Below are 9,189 nucleotides of genomic sequence, written 5' to 3'. Positions count from 1 at the left end.
GCCTATTGGCAGGTCTTCACATGAATTCTCCACGCTGTTCTGTCTTCAGCCATCCTCCTTTTCATCCAATAGCTTCTATTCACCTTTACACTGACCACTAATTGATACCTCTTCCTTTCTCTTTTCAGTTTCCCTTGTATCTTCCCTACCAATGCTTCGGTTATTAAACAGTTTCGTCGCAAGCAGTGGCCTAAACAATTTTTCTTCCGTCTTTGAATGCATTCCAATATCGTTCTCTTTCCTTCACCCACTCTTTTTAATACTTCCTCATTCCTTACTTTTCCTTCCAGCTGATTTTCTTCATCTTCCGCCAGATCCACATTTCAAATGATTCTAGTCTTCTTTCTTCCTCTTTTCTCAACGTCCAAGTCTCAGCCCCATAAAGCGCCACACTCCACACAAAGCACTTCACTAACCTCTTCCTTATTTAGAGGCCCACTATCCTTTCTTTCAATTGCAGTTCTAATCTTCACTTCGTCCAAGAAATAAAGATCACTTTTGATTATGCTTCCTAAATATTTGAATTTAGACACTTGTTTGATCTCCTCTTCCGAAAGTATTATTTTAGCCGATGAGTCCATCTTTGATCCAATGAACATTGCCTTCGTCTTTTTCCTATTAATTTTCACGCCGAACTTCTTACAGGATCTGTTCAGTTTTTTCAACATAGCATTCACCATTTTCTCAGTTTCTGCTAGAATCGCCGTGTCGTCTGCAACTCGAATGCATTCGATTCTTTTTCCCCCAACTGCCACACCTAGTAGTGCATGAAATGATTGTCGCTGTAAAAGATTACGGCCATGGCAAATAATGTCAAATAATTTCGCGTCGTTTTTCGCTAGCGAAAACGACTGACTGACCTTGATGGCTTATACAACCTGTCGGTAGGACTTTACGTTACGTAAACCATCTCCTTCATCATCTTCATTCTAGTCATCATCGCCATCAATTTCCGTTTTCTTTTCTTGGACGTGATCGGTGACGAACTCTTCCGTGTTTTCTGACTCCGCCTCTGTGTCAATTTCTAGATCAAACCAAACCAAACCCCATGGCACTACAGCCCTTGAAGGGCCTTGGCCTACCAAGCGACCGCTGCTCAGCTCGAAGGCCTGCAGATTACGAGGTGTCGTGTGGTCAGCACGACAAAAAATATTAAAACAGGTGCCTTATGTGAGGATTGAACTCACGACCCCTGGTTTACGAGACCAGTGCTCTACCGCTGAGTTAAGAAGGCTGCTTACCGTATGCTGTTACAATCTTTTATCAACTAATATGATATTATCAGATGGAATATTAGAACTCTCGCCTTCTGTGGGGATTGAACTCAAGACCAATGGTTTACAAGACCATTGCTCTCCCACTGAGCGAAGAAGCCAATTTCTAGATCAATGGCCTCGTAATCTTCTGCATAGACATTATCATAATGACATTGTTCGAGAGGTTATTGTAGCACATCATTTATTATGGTTCGTTCGTCAGGATGTGAGACAAACTTGGCTTTGTGAAAGCATTAACTTATGGTATTCGACGACACTCCTTTCACTGATCCTGTAATCCAAATGACAACATCGAGCACAGAGACATACATTTTCTGGCTGAACACAGTCTCGGCCATCTTACAAGGGGGCATTCCCTACTCGTCACCACCGATATCGCTCAAATTTATAGAACATGCAGGGCTTGGCTAGAAATGAAAGTACCCAAAGTGGGAACTCCAGATGGCCAAGCGTATAGAAAATAAAAATAAAAATAAAAATGTTGACATGGCTCTCGCACGGTATAAGCCACTTACGTCAGTGCGCGCGCCGAGAAGTTGTTGGCGTAGCGGTAAGAGCTCGGACTGGTAATTGGATGGTCGTGCGTTCAGCTCCCCGTGTGGAGACTTATTTTATTCTGTCAACTTTTATATTATTCATTTTCCAATTAAGCAAAGAGGTGAATAATTCATTTTATTTATTTCTTTATTTATTTATACGCAAAAGGCATAGAAAAGGAAAAAATTGGGATTTAATTGTCAGACTTTTTTCTACCTACGCTAAGAATCTATTGTTTGTGCACTTGTCAGCTGAAAACGAATCTTACAGCGAAACGACTATTCACGTTTATGGCACATTCCCCAAGGAGGGGAGATAGCCAATAAAGGAGAAAAAAAAGAAAGAAGGATTTCTGTTTGAAGACGTCGGGAAAGTTCACAACTCCGAATTTTCTACAATTGTGCGCTCATTAAAATAATGACGTCCTATATGCCTTTTGCATGAAAATAAATGAATAATATAAACATTTTAAAAAATATTCTCCACACGGGGAGTTGAACCCATAACCACTGGATTACCAGCCCGAGCCCTTACCGCTACGCCACTACGGCTCGGCGTGCACATTAACGTACGTGGCTTATACGGTGCGAGAGCCACGTCAACATTAATATTTTCATTGTCTATACGCTTGACCATCTGGAGTTCCCACTTTAGGTACTATCATTTCTAGACAAGCCCTGCATGTTCTATAAATTTGACCGAAATCGGTGGTGACGAGTAGGGAATGCCCCCTTGTTAGATCTATTCGGAATACACGTATATTGAACAGGGTTAGGAAGGAAATGTAAATATTTTTTTCGTCATACAAATAGTTGTCGCCATAAGACCTATCTGTGTCCGTGCGACGTAAAGCAACTAGCAAAAACAATACTTGCAACATTTTCTTCCGTTTCCGCGTCAGACAGGTTCCGCTAAATGCAGGTAAACTCACATGAATATTAAACCATAATTCACGGGAATGGGAATTTTTTTCGATATGACCAGTTTTCCGATTCATAAAAGTTCCGCTAAAGGCAGGTTTTACTGCATACAGAGTGTCCCAATATTCATGCATATTACAGGAAGGATTATTTGAAGCAAAATTTGTTCATATATGGACATATCTCCTATTCCGAATAGTTTCCGAGATAAAACACATTTAATGTGCTTTTTGGTGGCTGAGGGGTGGGGGGAGCGCCGTGACGCTATTCGGCACATTTATGATCGTTTGCATGCGCGAATATACGCCTGCATTGCTGGCCGGAAGGGGGACGAGGTTACACTCTATATTGATGCGACTGTTTGGGCATCCCACGAACCTAATGCGCTGGCGTAGCAGGGGGAGAGGTGATACTCCCAGCGTCCCAGGTGGCGGATAGTGGGGTCCTAACCGGCTTGCCGGCTGACTTGAGGGAAATAAAATAGCTCTCGCGGACCAAACACGCAATACCTTGTGGGTGGGGGACGCAGATGAAGAATACACCCACGATGTTCCCCGCCTGTCGTAAAAGGCGACTAAGAGGGGCGACCAAGGGATGATCAAGTTAGAACGATGATACTACTTGTAATTAGTACCATCACACAGGGAACACCATGGGTCGCTTTTACTTGCGCTTAGTCCCACTATGTTGTGTATACAATAGGTTTGTGATTAGTAGCGACAGTGTGTGCTCAGGATGCATTTTACAGTACCCGTGATTCGTACCACTTATGAGTGACACCATGGCTCTGCCTTGCCTGTGATTACAAACCACTGTGTGAGGAACACCACGTGATAGTGTGAGTCCCTGTGTTTAGTCCACTTATGTAAAGAACACCATAGGTTTGCGTTGCCTGTAAATAGCGACACAATGTGAGCAACACCATAGGTCTCTGTTACTTGTGCGCATTACATTACCTATGAGGAGTACCATAATGTGTGGAATACCGCGAGCGTACGCTCCTTTTGATTAGTACCACAACATGACAAATACCATGGTTCTACTTTCCTAGCAAGAAATACCTTCATGAGAGGCCGATGACCTGGACTTTGGACCCGTTCAGACTATAAGTGTCATCGATTCACTATTGTGCTTTAGAAACTGTCCCTTATTCAGTAATACTATTGTTTACCGCTAGTTTCTGGGAATGTGGGGCATTGTGGGTCGGATCCACTGATTGATTTAACTTCATATCCATCCGTTCATTCTTCGCCCTCACGTTTTGAATTCTCGTCAGTGGAGGATTATGGATTTTTAATTGTCCTTACATTTCGTCTCATTTCTTGCCATTAGGGGCCGATGACCTAGATGTCAGGCCCCTTTAAACAACAAGCATAATCATCATCATTATCATCATCATCATCAACAAGTTTGGGCACCCTTTACTGTGACACGTGTATTTAATTTGGTCTGAATTTGTAATCATATACTTCTGAAATGATGAGCTACCTGTCACATCGCTTGTCAATAAAATGACTTTGTCCTTGAGGACGTTGCAAGTCTTTTTTCCGGCACTGTATGTAGGTTACTTTTTCAGGTACAATTGTTTTTCAAGGTTGATTATGCATTTATTTATTCAAAATTAGTTTAGGCAGATTGAAGAACCTAACAATTATAAGCAGGCATACAGTTTTGGTTACATTTATAGGATATGTGTTTGAATTTTATGACTTAGTTTTCAGCGAACATTCTTGTTTAAGTAGTATAAAATTGAATGTATTTTTCTCGATTTTCAAAATCTAGCAGCACGCAGTGCAATTATAAGATATATTTGCTTTAGGTGGTTGAAGACGCTCATAGCTATCTATTTATGTGCGGAATCGCCCACTGTAGACCAACGAGGATTGAAGTAATGAGGTCTGTATAAATATTAGTTTAAAATGTCTGTACTGTGTAGAATGGAAGTTTTACTGAAATAGATAGGTACTGTACCAATTTCGTGTAACCTAGTACGAATTCGTCTAGTGGGATGTCCGATATTACAAGCAGAAAAAATATGTTTTTGTAATACGATGGTTGGAACTTTAATAGTGGCAACTATTTAATTACTACTGATGTGAAATAGATACATGTTAACAAGTTTTGGTGTCCTTCAAAGTAATTACCAGCAACCCGTTGCCAGTGATGTGGGAGTCATAGTTCACTGACACTGACAACTCCGATCACATCACTCAGTCGAGCAGCTCATCATCTTTCTCCCAAGTCTCCGCAGCCCAAACTTAGCAACATTTTTGTAACGCTACTCTGTTGTCGGAAATCACCCAGAAATAATCGAGCTGCTTTTCATTGAATTACTTTCCAGTTCTCGATTCAAGAAATCCTGATGATGGTGCCATACACCGGAACCATACTCTTACCAGAGACTTATATGCCCCCTCCTTTATATCCTTACTACGACCCCTAAATATCCTTATTACCAAGTGTAGAGTTCTCTACCCTTTATTTACAATCCTATTTATGTGATTACTTCAATGAAGATCTTTCCTTACATTAACACCCAGGTACTTACAGTGATCCCCATAAGGAAATTTCACCCCATCGACGCATTAATTAAAACTGAGAGAAATTTTCCTATTTTGAAACTTACAACCTGCCTTTTAAGCCAGTTTATCATCATACCACTACCTGCTGTCCATATCACAATATTGCCCAGGTCTATTTGCAGTTATTCACAATATTGTAACTTACTTATATTACTCTATCCAGAATGCCATCATCCGCAAAGAGCCTTGCCTCTGATTGCAGTTCGTTACTCATATCATTTATGTAGATACAAGAAAACATAAGGAACCAATACTGCTTTGAGAAATTCCCCTCTTAATGATTACAGGATCAGATAAATCTTCACCTACTCTAATTCTCTGATTTACCCTGTCAAATGCCCTATATAGGTCAGTCGCGACACAGTCCATTTGATCTCCTGAATCCAACATATTTTCTGGAATCCTACAAGTTGAGCTTCAGTGGAATAACCATTCCTAAACCAGAACTGCCTTCTGTCGGACCAGTTATTAATTTGGACAATTTCTGTATACCCTGCACCTTCTCAAAGGTTAAAACAAGATTTCCTTGGCACCCTCTATATAGATTTGGATGTACTTGTCAACAAGTACAATTATTACCCTGCGTACAGGTGTAATAAAGTATTTCACGTGCCTAGTGCCTGTAAATTTGAGTGAGAGTTGAGTGTTGTTAGTAGTAGCAATTAAGGTGTGTGCCTTGGGGAAGATAAATGGAGTGTGCTGTTAGCACTTCAGCTGGTGTAAACTGAGGCAGAAGGGCGGTGGCAATTAATAATGGACAGCGCTTCATTTGTTAGGAGAAGAGAGAAGTGAGAGGACGGAGACCGTGCGGTAACCATGGAGATATTAACTACAATACGTGAACACTGATTAAATTATCGCCCGTCGACTAATCGATACTATCACGCAGGACACGTAACCTTTACAATCGAGATTGAAACCTGCGGTGGAAGAAAGAATGTTCTTGATCCTCAGGCAATTACTGTGGAGTATAATGGAAACGGTTGGAAGCGGATTAATATCCTAGGAAGAAATTTATCCTCTAATCTCTTCGATTTCTATATTTCTGTCTTAATAACTTGTAGACGGTTATGCCTTTCAACGTTCATTCTGCAAGCCTCTGTGGATTTACTAAACTCCTCTACAATCCCCTATTTGTAACTACAGTAGAATCTAATTGATCCGGACAGCCTTTCAATAGTAATACATACATTCAATTACAGTATAAAGCTGAGTTACGAGCGCAATGTTTTGATCTACGCAGAGGAGCAGATCGTTGAAAGTGTCATCGCTGCAGAAAGCTCTGACACAGATTAAAATGACTAGGTTGAAGCAGGTAATATTATTAACCCTAAGTCAAAACTTAGTGAAATTAAGGGGGAACGAGCACCTTTGACCGACGTAAGATGCAATTTTACAATTTTTTGTTCATTATAACCGAACTCTTCTCTTTATAACAGCGCAAATATTTTGTTAAAATCTCAAATACGTCCGGACTTATGACCAAAAACGTGAATCCCTATTTGTTGCACGTTTCCCGAAAATTTTGCTTTTCCAGAACCGTTTCCCTGATAACTCTGTAAGTTATTAAGATATTGAGATTAAATTTTGCAAGCATGTATATTTAATAAAGAAGTAAAAGACATGGTAGAATTAATGAGCTAGATTCATTGGCTAAGTTCAAGAAATATTTGCAAATGAAAATTTAATGACAAATTTGACTACTTTAACAAAACTTCATGAAAAAAATATTTATGCTTGATGGACTTTCTGATCCTAGTATAGCTTTTAGCTATAACATTACTAATAATAAAAAGGAATGATAGAAAAATATTCATGCGTTTGGAAATTATCAGAGAAACAGCAACGTTGTGGAGGAGGATAAGTGCGCGTAGAGGCGCTCGGCTGTGAGCTTGCATCCGGGAGATAGTGGATTCGAATCCCACTGTCGGCAGCCCTGAAGATGGTTTTCCTTGATTTCCTATTTTTCCACCAGGCAAATGCTGGGACTGTACCTTAATTAAGGCCACGGCCGCTTCCTTCCTCATTCGTAGGCCTTTCCTGTCCCATCGTCACCATAAGACCCAGCTGTGTCGGTGCGACGTAAAGCAAATAGCAAAAAAAAAAAAAAAGCATTTATTCCATTTCTAATTTATCGTACTACAGTACATACAGGGTGTTCAGAAACAGCGTGAACCGGTCTCAGCGTAAGAGGGTTCCTCATACTGAAAAATAATGTGAAAAAAATAATTCGCCATTTCATTTTATCAGCTGCTGATATTAACCAATCAGATCGTTTCGCTGACGAACTCAAATGGACTTTTGGAGGCGGTGTTGGTGAAACTGCACGTGGCTTTAGACAGACTTGAGAGTAACGCCGATAAATCGGCATCAAACTCATCGTGGATTTCAGTCAGTATCACCGTAGCGGGATCCTGTCAGTTCGGTCATCCGTGTTCAAATCCCTCCCCTGGCGAGGATTTGTTAGTGTTCAAAACATTTCTCAGCAGACAAAATAGGGTTCCCCATACTGCAAAAAAAAATATAAGCAATTTCTTCAATTTTGCGGAAAGTAGAAGGAATAAAGAGCCCAGAAATGTTTCAAATTGTGAGTCTTGGGTGGCTGTATCAAACTAAAAATAATTCGAAAATCACTTCTGACCTAAATAGAGTTTCGGAAAAACAGCCTAAAATCGCTTTCTTAACTCGTTTTCTTTTTTATTCAAATGCTAGGCAAATTAACTTATTTACATAATTATTTCTGTAATGTGTTCCTCGGTTCAATAGAGTCAGAAGTTTTTGATTTCTTGGCTCTTGAGACGGTGGTGCTTAAGTGAAACCACAGTCGACTTGATGCTTCGCTCTAGCTAAGAGCGCAGCGAGGGATCCAGTCAGCCGTGCTGAAACAATGCATTGACTCACATTAGCGCTCGTAGTGGTGCTTAAGTGAAACTCTGAGTGACTAACATTAGCGCTCGTAGTGGTAGAAAAATGTAAACTGCTGATCTAATCAACCCGTTAACGATGCTTAAGGAAAGGATTGTAATTTTTAAGAATAAATTAAGAATAGGCCTATATCGTCATATTTTATTATATTTTAACTGTCTAAAATTCGTAGCTCATATGCTCATATACAGGATGAAGCGTAATTCGCGCACTCGGGCGTCGCAGCGCGACTCCTCACATGCCAGCAATAAAAAAATGTCTCTTACAAAATTTCATCTTGCGAGTATATCCGGCAGAAAAACGACGTTGAAGATTAGCAACCTGGCAACACTGTAACCATATGTACGGTAACTACCTCTGTCAGCAGTAGTTAGTCGTATTGTACAGTTGGTGCAATGGATAGAGTTTTGGGTTAGCATGCGAAGGTCGAGTGGTCGATCCTGGGTTGAGGCGTATGGTTTTTATTTCGTAAATGTAGTCCAGGTGGCATCTTAATCGTCAACAGCGATTGCAGCGGGTCCTCTAGAAACCATTTGCACTTACATACTACGATCCTAGAAAATGGACGAACAATCGTTTTCATTGGTCAGCTTTGAAAGGCGCCCTTTCCACGTCGTGGGCGTGAATTTGTTCGCACCACTTCATCTACTAGATGTGAAACCTGTTTTCTTTGTACCCTCCTCCAATGGTCCCATAGATTAGTCATCATCATCATCATCATCATCATCATCATCATCATCATCATCATCATCTGTTTACCCTCCAGGGTCGGCTTTTCCCTCGGACACATGGAGGGATCCCACCTCTACCGCCTCAAGGGCAGTGTCCTGGAGCTTCAGACTCTTGGTCTGGGATACAACTGGGGAGAATGACCAGTACCTCGCCCAGGCGGCCTCACCTGCTATGCTGAACAGGGGCCTTGTGGAGGGATGGGAAGATTGGAAGAGA

At 40.9% G+C, this 9,189-nt stretch overlaps 1 non-coding gene across 1 annotated transcript; it reads right to left on the bottom strand.

Moving 5' to 3' along the window:
- Positions 1-1,162: 1,162 nt before the first annotated feature.
- On the bottom strand, positions 1,163-1,234 carry TRNAT-CGU (transfer RNA threonine (anticodon CGU)). Its single transcript has one exon. It is a non-coding gene; the product is annotated as a tRNA-Thr (tRNA).
- Positions 1,235-9,189: the final 7,955 nt, after the last annotated feature.

The sequence above is a fragment of the Anabrus simplex genome, chromosome X (assembly GCF_040414725.1).
Source record: "Anabrus simplex isolate iqAnaSimp1 chromosome X, ASM4041472v1, whole genome shotgun sequence".
Classification (NCBI taxonomy): domain Eukaryota; kingdom Metazoa; phylum Arthropoda; class Insecta; order Orthoptera; family Tettigoniidae; genus Anabrus; species Anabrus simplex.
Note: the sequence above shows the minus strand (reverse complement) of the source record. Positions and strands in the feature narration are given on the sequence as shown.